Source organism: Rana temporaria, chromosome 1 (genome assembly GCF_905171775.1).
Source record: "Rana temporaria chromosome 1, aRanTem1.1, whole genome shotgun sequence".
Classification (NCBI taxonomy): domain Eukaryota; kingdom Metazoa; phylum Chordata; class Amphibia; order Anura; family Ranidae; genus Rana; species Rana temporaria.
The window spans coordinates 391,649,929-391,665,197 of NC_053489.1; positions in this window are offsets into that span (position 1 = coordinate 391,649,929).

Here is a 15,269-nt window from a genome sequence, read left to right on the forward strand (position 1 = left end):
GCTGGTGAAGCAAACCGGGTAAGCAGATAATCAGGTGGGTTAAGCAAGCGTAGTCAGATTCAGGCACAGGGTCTGGTAACGGTGGGCAGGAGAGCAGAGCGGAGTCAGAGCAAGCCAGGGGTCGGAGTGGAGAGGGTCGGATGGTCAGACGGAGCCGGGTCGGTTTGAGGTAACAGGTTACAACAGGTCACAGATTTCACTGATACAACGCTGCAGATCAGACAGCAAAGTGTCACTGCAGCTGCTAGCTTTTTAAAGGCTGAGTGGCGCCAATCGCGCATCAACGAGCACGCACGCTTTCCCGCCATCGTGCACGTGTAGTAGGCACATGCTCGCGCATATTTGGCGCGCAGATGCGCGCATTTGGCACATATCCGTGTGCATGTGAGGCGCGCCTGCGCACATGAATAGGTGACTGGTTTTGATTATGACCATTAGTATGTGTGCGCATGCGTGCACGCCAGAGCCTATTGGCAGGTCCCTGACAGATATTGTCCATAGTCAAAACAGGCATGATGGCATAGGTCCTACAGGCAGCAGGCAGAAGTAGGGCCTCGTTCAGGACAGAATGGGGACAGGGGTAGAGGCTTCTCCCACCCAAATCTCTTTGAAGCCTCCGGGCAACCAGATACTAATCTAGAATGAGAAAACAAACAATAGTTTTCTTCATCCAGAAAAATAATTCTGGAGCCCCTCACATATGTGAAACCCCTGTGCTATGAATCCCACTAGTCCACTGGCAGGGTAAAAGATCAGTTCAAGAGGCAGGCAAAAAGAATGGTCAAACAGTCCAAGGTCAGTTCCAGATCAGGCAGAGGTATAAACAGAATCCGTAGGCATAAGCGTGGTCAAATAACAGTCCAGGGTCAGTTCCAGATCAGGCAGAGGTATAAACAAAATCGGTAGGCAAAATCGTGGTCAAATAACAAGCCAGGGTCATAAGCAGAGGTATAAGGGGTATGAAGGTAAATGGCAGGAAGGGACTAATAATTTAGTGAGGAATGGTAAAGGCGGAAACAGTCAACTACACAGAGGCCTGGTTGGGAAGGGCATTGGGCACAATAATAAGTGGTGTTTCTTCTCACTCCTCCTTTGGAGCACACCCGGCATTTCTTTTGGCGTTTTTGGCCTGTTGGTCTGGGAGGGACTCTATCTGGAAAGTGGCGCTCGTAAAGTCGGCTAACCACATCGGATCGAATGTTTGCTGGTGGGTTGCTGGGGTATAAAAGGGCAGTGGTTTCCTCCTGGTAGTAAAGGTAGGATTTGGGTCTTGGAGTCGATTTCCGATAGATTATATAAGTGTTGTACATGGCCAAATTAAACAAATAAATGGAAACTTTCTTGTACCACTGGTATGATCTTCTTGTGGAAAGGTAGGGTTCCAGCATCTGGTCGTTCAAGTCGACACCCCCCATTAACTTATTGTAATCTTGAATACATTTTGGTTTCCGGATTTGCCCATTCCTCCTCCTGATCGTAACGAATGTGTTGTTGTGGATGGTAGAAAGCACGTACACATCCCTTTTGTCCCTCCATTTCACGGCCAGAACTTCCTCATTGCGTAAACTCGCTGTCTCCCCTTTTTTAAATTTTTTGGTGACAAGGCTTTGAGGAAAGCCCTTCCGGTTCGACCGTACGGTGCCGCATGCTGGTGTCTTCTTTCTATAAAGGTTTCGGAACAGGGGCAAACTTGTATAGAAATTGTCCACATACAAGTGGTATCCTTTCTCCATGAGTGGGTTTAGGAGTTGCCAAACAATTTTCCCGCTGGTTCCTACGTAGTCTGGGCAATTAGAGGGGTGTAGCTGGCTGTCCTTTCCTTCGTATACATTGAAGGCATACGTATACCCTGTGGCTCGGTCGCACAATTTATATAGCTTCACCCCATAGCGGGCCCTTTTGGAGGGAATAAATTGTTTTATGCCGAGCCTGCCAGAAAATTTTATAAGGGACTCATCCACGCATATGTTTTGGTCCGGGGTAAACAACTGGGGGAAAATTTCAGAAAAATAATCAAGTAGTGGCCGAATTTTATAAAGTTTGTCAAAATTTGGGTCATCTCGGGGAGGGCACTGGGTATTGTCATTGTAGTGTAGGAATCTCATGATCATTTGATATCTGGACCTGGGCATTTTTGAGGAAAAGATGGGCATGTGATAGATGGGGCGTTTTGACCAATATGAACGTATTTGGTTTTTATGGTTTAGTCCCATACAGAATACGAGGCCCAAAAAATGTTTTAATTCCTCCACTGTTACAGGTCTCCACTCGAAGGGACGGGCATAATAGGACGTTGGATTACTTGATATAAATTGTTCGGCATAAAGATTGGACTGGGCCACAATTGAGGCAAGCATGTCGTCAGTAAAAATTAGATTGAAAAAATCAATCGGGGCAAAATTTTCTGTGTCCATCTGGACTCCTGGCTGGGCAGTGAAAGGGGGAATGTTGGTTTCTCCTGAATTAGGAGGAAGCCACAAGGGGTTCTGAAGGGAATAGGGAAGGCTGGCATGGGACCTACTGGTACGTGACCTTGCTTGCCGAGGTATTGCGGTTCTGGTGGATGGCACAGCGGTTCTGGTGGATGAAACACGGGTGCTGGTGGATGGCACCACGGTGCTGGTGGATGGCACTGCCTCCTCAGCAATACGCCTTCGTCTGACGGGCGGACCCTCCTCCTCCTCCTCTTCTTCCTCTTCCTTCTCTTCCTCCCCCTCCTCCTCGGATGTCTCTGTTCCACTGCTAACTACCGGCTCGTAGTTAATGTCAGATTCGGCGTCTGAATTTGCGGAGGAATCCGAATCGGAAGCTCCCCGTTGCTCACATCGGCCGCAAGAATTTTGTACGCCTCCTCGACTGAAAATGATCATTTAGCCATTGTTGTTGATGACACTGACACGTGCCACTGATGACACTGACAGGTGTCACTGACGGCAAATGGCACGGGGAGATGGCACAGGCAGATGGCACGGGCAGATGGCAGATTGCGCTGGCAGGTGGCACTGATGGCAGATTGCACTGGCAGGTAGCACTGATGGCAGATTGCACTGATGGCAGGGGCAGGTGGCACTGGCGAGAATGCACTGGCAGGTGGCACTGGGGGCACTGATTTAACGTTTTTTTTTTCTTTCACTCACTTTTTTTTTTGACAAAGATCTCTCTCTCTCCTCACACGCTGTCTGTGTGTGAGGAGAGAAAGCCGGCGATGAGAGATGATCTCATATGTTTACATTTGAGATCATCTCCCATTGGACGGCTAGATCGAGTGCTGAATGGCCGCTGTGATTGGCCATTCAGCACGATCTGTGATTGGCTGTGTCCAAGGGACACGGCCAACACAGTTTTTCCCCCCGATGCGCGCTCACAGAGGCGCGCGGGAGCCAGGTAAACACAGGACGTCCACCCGGCACTTCAGGTCCGCGCTGCGGACGTCTTTTGTCTATAGCGCGGATCTGAAGTGGTTAAAGTTTTACAATTCAAATTTTCGAATTTCTGAATTCAGAATTTTCAAATTTCCGATTTTCGGATTTCAGAATCTTTGCATTTCGAATTTTCAAATTCAGAATTTTCGAAGTTGAGTTTCCCAAATTTCAAATGTTCAAATTTAGAATTTTTAAATTTCCAATTTTAGAATGTTTGAATTTTCGATTTTCAGTGACTTCATTGTTAGATATACGAGGCCTTGTGAATGTTTTAAAGTTTGTTTGCCGTCTGTTTAAAGTTTTTTTCAATTTTTTTTTAGAATTCTGAATTTTCGAATTTCCAATTTTCAGCGACTGATAATTTTAAAAAATGTTTTTAAGTTTGTTTGGTATCTGTTTTAAAGTTTTTTTAAAAAATGTTTTTTTTCAGGCCGGCTGTCAGGGATACGTGGATGAGCTGGGGGAGGAGCCTGACTGGCGCTGGAGTGAACGGCTGAGAGGCTCCGGGTTAATGGGTTGGTGCGAAGCAGTGTGAGAGACCGGGGAAATGCTGGAGACCGAGCAGCGACAACCCCATGAGGCCCCCGGGACACCCCAGGACGCTGTCCATGGTGCACTGTAGTAACGGAGAAGTGAGCCGGCGGAGTGATCTTTGACACAGAGGACGGGACAGTCGTACCTGGAGGAGCAGTCATAACCCCCCCCCCCCCCCCCCTGCCCGGGGGTATAGAAGGAGAACAACAGGGGGAGAGGTTAGCACCTACAACAATCAGTTTAATTTTGCTGTGGGATACACTTAATGTGTGAAAAATATTAATTTAATCCAAACCTTCATCTTCCCTCACTCCGCCTCTCGGGTGGAACCCTCTTATGCGCTTTATTTTCATTTATTTTTTATCTTATTTTCTTAAAGGGTCACTAAAGGAATTTTTTTTGCTGAAATGACTGTTTACAGGGTATAGAGACATAAAAGTTAACTGCTTCCTTTTAAAAATGATTAAAAGTAGATAAAAATCAATCATATAATGTGCCTCTAGTTTCACTTTCACTTTTAAACTGGCTTCATGTTTCTGTGAAGTAGAGAGACACACAGAACAAAAACAAACAAATCCAGGGCAGTGTTTTGTTTTTAAAATAAATCTGATTGGTTCTGGGAAGTTTTAGACACACAGTAATGACAGCTTAGACCAGTGTTTCTCAACTCCAGTCCTTGAGGCGCCCCAACAGGTCATGTTTTCTGGCTTTCCATTATTTTGCACAGGTGATTTGATCAGTTTCACTGCCTAAGTTCTTACCACAGCCGATTCATCTGAGGGAAATCCTGAAAACATGACCTGTTGGGGCGCCTTGAGGACTGGAGTTGAGAAACACTGCCTTAGACCACCGTGAGAAAGCTCCCAGTACCATGGTTATAAGGAGCCAGACAAGCAGGAAGTGTGGAGATCACAGCAGAATTACAGCTACTTCAAAGCAAAAACAAACAGTGAGGACATGAAACCAGGACTGCAGTAAGGTAAAGGAAGCTATTTAGATTAAAAAAAAAATTCCTTTAGTGACCCTTTAATAGGAGTACGAGATCTACAAAAGCAACAGCACCTAAAACATCAAGGGAAAATTTGAATACGAGCCACATACAAAAATATCTAACAAAAGAAAGCAATCCTACAAGCCCTATACCTGGAAAATCACAGGTAACTAAAGAAAAAAAAAGCTGGCGGGAAAAAAAAATGGAAGAAGAACAGGAAAAAGCGAAGGCAAACACCATGATGGAGAGTGAATCCGGCATAGGAGAACAAAATATACAAGATCAAATGCCAGCCAAATTAGAAATAGTGGAAATGTTTGAAGGCCTGGAAAGAAGGCTCGAAAATTCCTTTAAGACGGAAATCGCAACAATGCAAGCAGATCTGGGACACCTTTTTAAGAGGGTGGAGGATACAGAGGATAATAATGATAAACAAGCACTTGAAATACAAGAGCTAAAACACAAATCAAAAATGTACAAATTAGCCAGAGGGAAATAATATACAAAATAGAAAACCAAGAAAATCAAAGCAGGAGTCCCAGAGGAGAGAGGGGAGGAATTAAAAAAAAAACAATGAGGGAAATATTTAACCCCCCTATTGGACAAAGTGGCTGAACAAGAATTCAAAATAGATCGAATACATAGGATCAGGAAACCTCCACATCTGAATGCAGAAATACCATGTGACACTATATTTAGATTCCAGATGTATGAAGAGAAGGCCGAGATATGGAAGAGATTAAGAGACCGGCCACCTTTAAAATACAGAGGAATCGATCTTCAAATCTTTACAGATCTATCAGTAGAGACATTGGTGAGAAGAAGATCCCTTAAGCCATTATTGGCTCAACAGCTAACATCAAATATAGTTGGGGGCTCCCGGCATCCTTGGTTGCCCAGAAAGATGACAGATTTGGGAGACTAAGATATCCAGAGGACTTTAAAGATTTTTGTAAAGAAATTGGAATACCAAAAGGTGGATATACCAGAGTGGACAAAGAAATAAAGATGAGGAGAAGGACAAAGACACAAGTTGAAGACACAAAAAAAGATATAAGATGAAAAAAAAATTTGAAAAAAAAGTAACCCGGGGAGTGAGCTGTTGTTCCCTCCCCCCCCTCCACCCCCCAGTGAGAGGGGGGCAGCAGAGGGATAGGCAATGGAGGCCATGGTTAGAGTAACACCCCAGAAAATAATTTAATAAAATATAGCTCATGGAGGGAAAATGGAGGAGGATTTCAACCACGAGTCAGGAGGGGGAAGGGAAAAGAGACACCACGAAGAATACAAACAACCCATCTCTGTGAAAATCAGGTGCCAAACTATATTAGTGTACCAAGACTACTGTTACATTTTTGATGTATAATGTACAAGGTTTGAATACGCCTACAAAAAGGCACAACATTTTAAAAGAGATTGAGCATCATGGGGCAGGAGTAGTCTATTTACAAGAGACACACCTGTCCCATGAAACTGGTGTGAGGTTGTATTCCCGTCAACTTCCAACTTGGTATTATGGAGACTCTATGACAAACAAGGCATAAGAAGAGGGATTTGGAGAACAGAATAACTGTCCTGGAGGGAAGGTATCTCTTTTTAAGGGGGAAGTTGATGGGAATGGAATGCACATTAGCAAATTTATATTGCCTCAATAGAAATCCAACGGTATATCTGAAGGGAGTGACCAAAAGGTGCAAAAATGGCCTAGATGCATGTGTCAGCGCCAAAAAACAGGATGTCTCTGAGCTGACAATTTGTCAGAAGGATGGATGAACACAATAAAGCAGCCAGTAACACTATTTTTTCAAAAGGATATGGCAATAAAAGCAGCTATTTAAAGTCCAAAAGTCAAAAACTCGTAGAGCACATAGAAATTAAAATATATCAAACTGAAACTAAAAAGTCCAAATGATAAAACAGCGCTTGTTTAAGTTGGTTAAATGCCCAACTGCATTAAAGCATTTGCGTGATGACGATGCAACAAAGATATTCAACAGTGATGGGTGCTTGAACAATAGGTATGTGATGGATCCTACACCTGCTCCCAATCTTCACCACAAGTGAGGCACACTTCCCTTTGGGGTACAAACTCACCAGAAGGTCAATACAAATTAGCCTTAAGAGGTAACTGTCACTGGAACATCCGTCATATATAAAGACAAGAAGGCACCAACATAGTGTAATCCCGTTTTTATTAGATAAAAGAGTACCCCTTTAGCACATTAAGCAAACCCCCTCTCCAAATGCACGTACCTTCAGTATAAAGTTTATGAGTGTATAATAAAGTTAGAGGGCCATATTCTCAAACAAGTTACGCCGGTGTATCTACGGATACACCGGCGTAAATTGAATTTCCCGCCGGCGTATCATTATTTTTTAATCACAAAACAAGATACGCCGGATTTAGGCTAGGATTCGACCAGTGTAAGTCACTTACACTGTCGGATCCTAAATGTAATTCGCCGCCGGCCGCTAGGTGGCGTTTGCGTTCAGGTCTCATTTGTTTATGCAAATAAGCCTGATACGCCGATTCCCAGGCAAAATCGCGTCACGTAACCGTCGCTAACGTAGTTTGCGTAAGGTTACCCCTGCTATATGAGGGGGTAACCTTACGCCAGTCCCACGTACATCATGTTAAGTATGGCGTCGGGTCCGCGTCGTCTTTTCCCGTCGGGTACGTCGTTTTACTAAGTCGTTCTTGAATACGACTTTACGCCGAGAACTGGAGCATGCGCACTGGGCTATTTTTAGCCCGGGGCATTCGCAGTTCGCACGAAACGGGGGCACGCTTAATTTAAATACAAGCCGCCCCCTTGGGGTTACGCGGGGATACGCCGGCCAATTACACTACGCCGCCCCAAACTACGGAGCAAGTGCTTGGGGAATACAGCACTTGCTCCTGTAGGTTGGGGCGGCGGAGTGTAAATGGCTTACGCGACGCCCGCCCAAAATCTACGGGAATATGGCCCAGAGTGTCTCCGAATGGTAACTAAGTCCCCAGAAGCTTGCGTGTTGTTGCCACAGCGCTCAAACTCCTTCCTGGTCTGAGTAAACCAACGGTAGAGCGCACTCGTCACTTCCGGTTTACGAATCGCCGTAGTAGTCCTGCCCTGACCGGTTTCGTCACTCGATTGACTTCAACAGAGGGCCTCTGTTAAATTCAATCGAGTGACGATACCGACGGTATGTGCATTTGGAGCAGGGGTTTGCTTAATGTGCTAAAGGGGTACTCTTTTATCCAATAAAAATGGGATTACACTATGTTGGTGCCTTCTTGTCTTTATATATGCATATGGAGTATTAACCCATGCTGACGGATGTTCCAGTGACAGTTACCTCTTAAGGCTAATTTTTATTGACCTTCTGGTGAGTTTGTACCCCAAAGGGAAGTGTGCCTCACTTGTGGTGAAGATTGGGAGCAGTTGTAGGATCCATCACATACCTATTGTTCAAGCACCCATCACTGTTGAATATCTTTGTTGCATCGTCATCACGCAAATGCTTTAATGCAGTTGGGCATTTAACCAACTTAAAGCGGGGGTTCACCCTATATATAAAAAAAAAAAAAAAAATTTTCCCTCTAGCATTAAATCCGGCATAGTAGCGCAAGCTACACTATGCCGGTCTTAATTTTTTTTTTTCCCCGTACTCACTGTTATAGCGTACATAGAAGATTCCGGGGAATGGGCGTTCCTATGGACAGGGAAGGTGATTGACGGCCGGCCGTGGCACGTCACGCTTCTCCGGAAATAGCCGAAATAGGCTTGGCTCTTCACGGCGCCTGCGCATAGCCTGTGCGCAGGCGCCGTGAAGAGCCGAGACCTACTCCGGCTGTCTTCGGGGAGCGTGACGTGCCAGAGCCGGCCGTCAATCACCCTCCCTCTTGCTAGGAACGCCCATTCCCCGTGGCAGACGGAATCGTCAATGCACGATATAACCGTGAGTACCAGGATAAAAAAATTAAGAGCGGCATAGTGTAGCTCGCGCTACTATGCCAGATTTTATGCTGCATTGTTCTTAAGGAGGGTGAACTACCGCTTTAACCACTACCCGACGGCCGTACGACTTTATACGGCCGCGGGGTGGTTCTGAATCCCTAATAGGCCGTAAAAAGACGGCGCGCGTGTCCGACGGCGGCGCGCGCTCGCCGCATCGCTGAGATGCCGATGCGAGTGCCTGACGGCCGTGATGTCCGCCAGGGACTCGGGATCGGCGGCTACAGGGACAAGACGTGGAGCTCTATGTGTAAACACAGAGATCCATGTCCTGTCAGGGGACAGAGGAGACCGATCTGTGTCCCTTGTACATAGGGACACAGATCGGTCACCTCCCCCAGTCACCCCCCCTCCCCCTACAGTAAGAACACAATTTAGGGTACACATTTAACCCCTTCCTCACCCCTAGTGTTAACCCCTTCAATGCCAGTCACATTTATACAGTAATTAGTGCATATTTATAGCACTGATCGCTGTATAAATGTGAATGGCGCCAAAAATATGTCAAAAGTGTCCGATGTGACCGCCATAATGTCGCAGTCACGAAAAAAATGCTGATCGCCGCCATTAGTAGTAAAAAAAAATAAAAAATAATTATGTCCCCTATTTTGTAAGCGCAATAACTTTTGCGCAAACCAGACGCTTCTTGCAATTTTTTTCCCCAAAAATATGTAGAATACGTATCGCCTAGACTGAGAAAAAAAATGTTTTTTAAAAAAAAATTGGGCTATTTATTATAGCAACAAGTAAAAAATTGTTTTTTTTTTCAAAATTGTCGCTCTATTTTTGTTTATAGCGCAAAAAATAAAAACTACAGAGGCGATCAAATACCACCAAAAGAAAGCTCTATTTGTGGGGAAAAAAGGACGCCAATTTTGTTTGGGAGCCACGTCGCACGATTGCGCAATTGTCAGTTAAACTGATGCAGTGCCACAAGCTGAAATTTCACCTGGTCAGGAAGGGGTATATGTGCCCAGTAAGGAAGTGGTTAAACAAGCACGGTTTTATCATTTGGACTTTTTAGTTTCAGTTTGATATATTTTAATATCTGAAGGGAGTCCTGGATAAACTGTCGGAATTTAAAAGAGGAAAAGTGTTCATAGCGGAGGACCTGAACTTTTGTATGGATCCTAAACAAGATAGTACGTCCCGGGTGCAGGGGACAAGGAACGTACGGTTGAAGGCTATAAGACAGAAACTATATTACCACCAGTTAGTGGATATATGGAGAATACAACATCCCAGGACACAAGACTTTACTTTCTACTCCCCTGCAATATCGGATCATGCACCCATGACTATGGTACTAAAAATACCAGAAACTCAGAATCAAGTATATTCCTGGAGGTTAAATGAAGAGCTCTTGGATAAACAAGGAGAGGAGATAATAAAAAAAGAATTAGAACAATATTTTAGCTTGAATGGAACCAGTGGGATCAGGGATGATACCCAGTGGGAGGGCCCATAAGGCCTACATTAGGGGGATCCTGATCTCACTGGGAGCCAGGAGAAAGGAAGAAAAGGAAAAAAAATAAAAGAGGGAACTACTAATAGAGGAAATATGCCTCCTTGAACAAAGACATAAAAAAGGGAGAGGGCAAGATCAGGAATTAATACAAGAATTAGTAATACAAAGATGAGTTGAAGGAATGACTAGAATAGGAAATAAGGAAAACTTTTAACAAAGTTGCTAAAGAAAGATACAGAGGGGGAAATAAAAACAGTAGGTGCTTGGCAAGGATGTTAAGAAAACAAACAATTATTTTATAGAAAGAATACAAAATAAAAAGGGAGAAATGGTTCATAACACAAAGGATATAGCAGTAGTCTTTAGAGACTTCTATGAACAACTATACTCAGTAAGACAGGGAGAAACGGGGAAGGGGGGTCAAAAAGAGAGGATAAAAGGAATATCTAAAAAAAATCTAGGATAACAGAGGAGAAAGCAATATCTCTTGAATCACCAATAAACTGTAGAGGAAAATAATCAGGCATTAAAAGAATCTGCACCAGGGAAAAGCCCAGGCCCAGATGGGTACACGACACAATATTTAAAAAGGTTCAAAGAAAATCTGACCCCAAAATTGTGTACATATATGAATGGACTGAGAATAAGATACGAGATGGAGTAGAGAGGCTCTATTGGCATCAATCACCATAATAGCAAAAGAAGGTAAAGATAACACCAAATGTTCAAATTATAGACCTATATCATTATTAAATGCAGACACAAATGTCAGAAATTAGAATATTGTGAAAAGGTGCAATATTCTAGGCTCAAAGTATCCCACTTTAATCAGCTAATTACGCAATAACACCTGCAAAGGATTCCTGAGCCTTTAAATGGTCTCTCAGTCTGGTTCAGTAGGAATCACAATCATGGGGAAGACTGCTGACCTGACAGTGGTGCAGAAAACCATCATTGACACCTCCATAAGGAGGGAAAGCCTGAAAAGGTAGTTGCAAAAAAAGTTGGATCTTCCCAAAGTGCTGTATTAAAGCACATTAATAGAAAGTTATGTGGAAGGGAAAAGTTTGGAAGAAAAAAAGGTGCACAAGCAGCAGGGATGACCGCAGCCTGGAGAGGATTGTCAGGAAAAGGCCATTCAAAAGTGTTGGGGAATTCACAAGGAGTAGACTGAGGCTGGAGTCAGTAGCCATCAAGAGCCACCACACACAGACGGATCCTGGGCATGGGCTTTAAATGTCATATTCCTCTTGTCAAGCCACTCCTGAATAACACACAACGTCAGCGTCTTACCTGCACTAAAGAAAAACAGACCTGGTCTGTTGCTCAGTGGTCCAAAGTCCTCTTTTCTGATGAGAGCAAATTTTGCATCTCATTTGGAAACCAATGACCCAGAGTATGGAGGAAGAATGGAGAGGCACACACTGCAAGATGCTTGAAGTCCAGTGTGAAGTTTCCAGTCTGTGTTGATTTGAGGAGCCATGTCATCTGCTGGTGTTGGTCCACTGTGCTTCATTAAGTCCAGGGTCAACGCAGCCATCTACCAGGAGAATTTGGAGCACATCATGCTTCCTTCCGCAGACGAGCTCTATGGGGATGCGGACTTCATTTTCCAGCAGGACTTGGTACCTGCCCACACTGCCAAAAGCACCAAAACCTGGTTTTAATGAGGAGGAAAAAAGGATAGGAGAAAAAAGGATAGGAGAAAAAAGGAAAAAACGGGGTAACATGCCGACCCATTTAGCTACATCCCGCTCTCTCACAAGCATTGCTGTCAGATAAAAATTCTAAAGGACATTCCAAAAGGCCACCTAATTTTGAAGCAGAAACAACAGCTACAGCATACAAGCCCAGTGATAAAATATTTGACAGGGGACAGAGCTTCAGATAAAAAAATAAAAAAAACAGCGAGATCAGATAGAATGAGCAGACCTGGCACTCAAGGGGCAGTAGATCGCCATCTTTACATGCTGCCTCTAATTGGAGTTTGACTACATCTCTCTGGCTCCAAATGCTGCGAGGAGCAGAATTCAAAAATACCATCGCTTATGCAGAGTTTGAAGCAAGAACTGGCAGGCATGTTTCAAAACTTAGAAAAATCCATTTAAGAGAGATGTCTGCTGTTCGCACCGACCTATCCCACCTCCTCTCGCATGTTAAAGATATTGAACAGCGACAACATACTCAAAAAGAGATTAAGGAGCTTCAAGAAAAAGTAGCAAAGTTAACAACAGCCAACAGAGCAGCATTATAGAAGATGGAAGATTTAGAGAAAAGGAGGAATAATGTCCACTTGCAGGGGATAACGGAGATGGTTAAAGATGAAGACCTGTCAAACGTTCAAATTTTAAACTTCATACTGGGGCAATCCGAGTCAAACACTACACGTTTTAACAGAATTCATAGAGTCCACCGACCATGGAATGTTTTAATAGAACAGCCACAGTGTGCACCCTTAAGCTCAAACACACATGCATGTGTATGCATCTACATTATATATATATATATATATATATATATATATATATATATATAAATAAATGACCCCGACACCAGTAGAGTATTTAGGTTTTGTGCTGCCCTAGGCCTGACTAAACTCGTGACCCCCCTAATTTAAATATGACCCACCGCTTTCTGTCAAGGCCACACCCGTTGCTGTTTAAGACCCGCCCTGAAATTTTCAAGTGGGGGCATTAGTTCTGAGGGCCTGGGGGGCAGTGGATTGCCTTAATTTGCATAGTTTGCCTCACTTCCTGTTTGGCTATGGGGCAGGAAGTAATGGGAAATTTCTGCAATGGGACAGGGATGGTAAAAATAAAATAAACCGACACAGGTTATAACCCTCCCTTACTCCATCTAATGTAGCGCAAGCCGGCGTGGACTCTTTCCATGCTGCCCCCCTGCAAAGTGCTGGCCTAAGCCAGGATACAGCATTGCCCGGCACATTGATCTCCCCGCTAGCACAGCAAAATAGAAGAGCATAAACGCTTCTCTTATGGCAGAGACGATAAGAGGGAGATCTTTCCCATGTTCCTGTTGCTATACAGAGCGATAACACTAATGCACACGGGGTAATTAGGGTGTGCCTGGGCACACCCTGTGCGCACGCCTATGGTTAGGGGACTGAATACCTTGGGCAAACGACATCAGCTATTAAGAGAACTACAACGTGTCTATTGTGTCTTTGAAAGAAACACAACTCACTGTATATTAACTCGTATAAATTCTATGCAATATCCTGTTTGGTATTACAGTCTATCAGATGCTAATAAGGCAAAAGGTGTTGCCATTGGCTTTTCACAGGAACACATTATTTATAATAGAACAAATTAGGACCATGGTAGTTTATTTCTTAGGGGCACGGTGGTTGGGAAGCAGTGTACCTTGTAACTATATAATGCCCAAATACTAAACAATCAACCTTTCTCATTCGCATATTGTCCAAACTGCTAGAATGGTAACACCCTAAGCAAAATCTAGCATGAAATATCAACATGCCCATGGACCCTTTATTGGATACATAATGTGGGCATTTTAATATCTCTTGTAGGAACCTTTCGGATGTAAAATTACATAAAACCCAATTGGTAGATGTTTGGAGGGTTTTAAACCCCAAAGAACGTGATTATTATTATTCTAAAACACGATTTTTATTCTAGAATAGATAATATTTGTGTTGATCATCATCATCACCACCTATAATTGGAAGCCGAATGACTATTTTCTCTGAGACATCAGATTATACGGATCTTTCAACCACTCTGGTCTGTTATTTTGCAGAGAATGATGCCACGTACACACGGTAGTTTTTCGGCATTTGAAAAAAAAAACCGACGTTTTTCCCAACTTCATCATTAAAAACAATGTTGCTCACACACCATAGTTTTTGAAAAATGATGAACAAAGCACGGTGACGTACGACGGCACTCTGAAGGGAAAGTTCTATTCGCCTTTGGGCTGCTTTTAGCCGATTCCTTGTTAGTAAAAGACGATTCACGCTTTTTTTGTCTGTTACAGTGTGATGAATGTGCTTACTCCATTATGAATGGTAGTTTTTCCAGAACGAGCGGCCCTGTCTCATAACTCGCTTATTGGCATGCGCGGGTTTAAAACATTGTTTTAGCCCACACACGATAATTTTTTACAACCCGAAAAAATACATTTTAAGAAGCCGAAAAACAATGTGGAGCGCACACACGATTTTAAAAACGTTGTTTTTTTTAATGCCGAAAAACGATCGTGTGTACGCGGCATGAGTCCCTTGAAATATCTGAGTCTACCTTATGGGAAGCCTATAAGGCATATATGAGGGGTAAGCTAATTGAATAGGGGGGCCATTAAAAAAAAAAATGAGTTATTACGACAGGCAGCTGACCTGGAAAAGGGTACACAAACGATCTTTGCATGGAGCTGCTTTGGTAAACCTTACGCAGAATTGGGAGGCGCTCAAAATTGTTACTTGAATTGGATCTTAAAAAGCGCTCTCAGCTTGTGTCTCCAAATTCGTACCATCTCTGAGACAAACCAGGCAAAATGTTGGCCCTTTCCTTACAGGAGAAAAAAAAAACACTACCTTTAATCATAAGATTAAATCTCTCTGGGGAATATGTATACACTGCACCACACATTGCTCAAGGTTTTCGTGACCTGTACAATGTGAGGGATAAACTAATACCAGAACCTATAGGGGAAAGACATAGGAAAATGTTACATTATTTGCAACAAGCACAGCTCCCCAAACTCCCTATTGAGTCGTTGGAAAAAAAAATGGAACCAGAATTTACAGAGGAAGAATTTTTTTGCAGCTCAGTCAGGTAAATTCCCAGAACCAGATGGGATATACCATGTGCTATTATAAA